This window comes from Triturus cristatus, chromosome 1_1 (genome assembly GCF_964204655.1).
Source record: "Triturus cristatus chromosome 1_1, aTriCri1.1, whole genome shotgun sequence".
NCBI classification, from domain to species: Eukaryota; Metazoa; Chordata; class Amphibia; order Caudata; family Salamandridae; genus Triturus; species Triturus cristatus.
Genome location: NC_140579.1, coordinates 1,000,619,555 through 1,000,622,852, shown reverse-complemented (window position 1 = coordinate 1,000,622,852; position 3,298 = coordinate 1,000,619,555). Strand labels below are relative to the sequence as shown.

The 3,298-nt window shown below is 41.4% G+C and overlaps 1 long non-coding RNA gene across 1 annotated transcript; it reads right to left on the bottom strand.

Moving 5' to 3' along the window:
- Positions 1 to 553: 553 nt before the first annotated feature.
- On the bottom strand, positions 554 to 3,011 carry LOC146871443 (uncharacterized). The gene is made up of 4 exons (XR_014959554.1): positions 2,941 to 3,011; positions 2,126 to 2,186; positions 1,812 to 2,016; positions 554 to 690 (listed from the first exon to the last, which is right to left on the bottom strand). It is a non-coding gene; the product is annotated as an uncharacterized LOC146871443 (long non-coding RNA).
- Positions 3,012 to 3,298: the final 287 nt, after the last annotated feature.

Sequence of the window (3,298 nt, the reverse complement as noted above, 5' to 3'; positions counted from 1 at the left end):
TTGGAATATCTTACCAAATAAATCTGCAATTTCCAGTTGATCCCTGCCCAATGCTCATCTCAGCACACACTTTCATAATGAATAGGGTTCAACAGAACCTCTACCAGCTGCTGCATATCATCCTGCAGATAACAAAGCATTAATATATATGCCATCATATATACATGATTTTAAAAGTAAACGTTTTTGTTTCTGGCCGGCTAATTGACATTCATAAGCACCATATGTAACAGTGATCAAAAAATGATGCATTAGTGCCAGAAATACGCATTGGTCATGTCAAAAATGTACTCCAGAACCAATTTCTTTTTGCAAAGAACATACAATGTTTGTCAAAGCACACAGCGCTGCCTGCAAATGATAAATAGCCTACTGATTTCCACACGTACTTCAGCTGGCCTACAATTCAGTAGGTGTTTTTATTATTATTATTTTTATTTTAAGGCACAGCTTTTGGTGAACAGAAACTTATTTCTGAGATATGCACGTGAGGAGTACAAAGTGCAGGACAATTAGGAGTTTTAGGTTATGTGGTCAAAGTTGCTTCTACTCACTTGGTTTTAAAAGATGAGTTTCACTTACCTTTTGAGAAATCATTCTTATCTTGAAATTTTCTTACATTTGTTTGTATTAGTTCGAGCTCCTCATTCAGACCCGTAGCAGGGTAATCTGACGAATAGCTGTAATTTCCTAGAATAATTGACAAGCAGTTATACATGATTAACTTATGAAAAAAAGTATTTTGCAGATAGGCACATAACATTGGGAATTCAACTTCTTAAGCATAAACAGAGAATGTGTGGTTGAGTTTCACTAATTCTCAAATGAAATGATTGCCCACTGTGTTGCATGTTAGCAAATAAATTAAACCCACACACACACAACAGATGAGATAACGCACTTGAGCAAATCAAATAGGAAAGGAAACCCTATGTTTCGCTCAACTGCACCAACACCTTATATGGCATATTGACTGGTGAATATCATATATTTATTACAAGGTCACCACTGTGAAATCCAAAGCACCTGCCACCATGAAACGACACATACTCATCTAACCTTACACAGGACAGAACATCTCACATCCAACTCAGCACAGGTACGCCATACAGTCATATATCACTTTGCTCCCAGAAGCACTTTCTGAAAAGACATACCATGCACAAACATGCAGCAGAGCACATTAGAACATCAAGAGAGGCATGCATGTATTGGTACTTGTATTGCATGAGCCACCTAGAGGAGCAATACAGCTATGTACAGCAGCAAGAGACCCTACATAGCGTTAAAGATCCTTTACAAGTCAATTAACATGCTGGTTCTTATTATGTGATACTGCAAAGAGCATGTCATCATCCTGAGAAATGAGCAAATCGATCAATAAAAGTGTTCTGGCAAAGACTTCCAGCACCAAAATGCCACACCCACTGCTTCCAAGACAAGACAGCACCTTCCAAATAGAAGCAGACTAGAACACAATTCCCAGAGTGTATCATTTCAGGAGGGCATGGGCTGCTGTAATGGATCCATTCTACATCCTCCTTTCAGCATCTAAAACAGGTAATACTGAAGATGGACAATCTATGACACAAAAGCTGATTCATAAAAAACAAGGCCCTTGACACCCAGCATTAGACATAAGGCTCAAGGAGAGCAGGGTGCGGGCATTGTCAGTCACGCCCGCTCCTATTGCAGACAGGGAGCGGGAGTCAAGTGAGGCTAAATTGGTCAGTCCGTGACAAGAACGTGGTTCGCGTTCAGTCACAGATCTGCCTATCATTTCCCACACTCCCTTTGTGTTGTCGACTTACCTGCTCGGGTCCTGTTGTCCCGGAGTCGGGCATTCGTGGTACCATGATTGGACGTCTCTGACATGTTACGGCACCGACACGCGGGTCTTCCTCTTACATGTTGATCTCTTCTTCAGGGTTTCTGTCCGCATCCATGTTCCCTCGCCGGAGGTACCTGCTTGTGTAGCTCTGTTTCTTCACGCCGGAGTTTCTTCAGCCTCTCGTCCTGTACAGAATACAATGAGAGAAGAAAGATATATTTAACCAAAGAATCCTGATCTATCAGGTATATGGTAGGATGATGATGTTATATATGGTTAGAAGGACATAGTTACTTATCTGATCCACCGAGAGTGGAAAAATGGTTATTCTTTTGCTTCCCTTATTTAACACGGGCTGGATATAAAGAAAAAATAGATGCAAGTTAGTTTCCTGATTTCTTAAGGAGACGCTATATCCCTATCTGACTCAGCACCTTTTTGCGTAGATTTTTCATATTGCATCCTATCTAGGAAAATATGTTTTTTGCCTAGTATTAATTAGGATGTATATTTTTGGGGTCTAATTGAGTGCTACAGTGGCATTTGTTGAGGTTAGTCCCTCTCATTGTTTTTTGCAATTATACATATAACTTCTTTTACCATAAGGTGAATAGCTAAGCTCACAAAAAAGGGTCACTGCCATTCTGCAGAACCAGGCAAACAAAGATGTGGGCTCTCAGTCATGCTGCATAACCAGGCTAAGAAAAAGCAGGGCCCTGGTCGAAGGTGCATAACATAGGCTCAAATACCATATACCAGTGGTTAGCTGCATAGAACACATTTAATTCATGCTACTTACACTAGATGTGGACCACTGGTCTGTGCCAGACACATGAGCTCACATTTATACGGGGTCACTGGTCCGTGCTTCATACTCTGGCTTCACCCACAGAACTAGCCTATGTTACACAGTAGCGTTTAGGGGGACAAAAGAAAATAAATAGTGCCACGTTTTTTGGTTTGCGTTCACTGAAGCAGCCCTGATACCAGGAGTGGGGCCTAGTAGAGTTACAGAAGGACAGCATCACAATACAAAGGTTTACTTTTTGCTTTCATACACACTTTTTCCCTCAGGCACTCACAGAGCCTTAAATGTTTTTCTAGATTACCTTTTACTGCTGTCACGATGCCAAATGGTGCTCCAGGCTGCCTTGCTTTTCCCCTCACGTAGACAGCAGCAGTTCCCCGATTAGTACTCCTGGGAGAAGTAGACGTGAGTCCTTTGGGTAGACTGCAGGAGACAACTGGGAGAGAGACTCCTACAAAAGAAACTCCACACAAGGTTATATCAAAAATGGCCTTTGTCATAACTCCTCTAAACACCCAATATTGCTATTTTTGACTACTAAACAAGCAGTCAAAATTGAAATTACCTTGCAGTTAACAGGGACTTTATTTTAAAGGAGCAGCAGGTGCAATGGCACCAGGGCCAAAACGTGTAGGGACCCCACTAAACCCAGATCACTG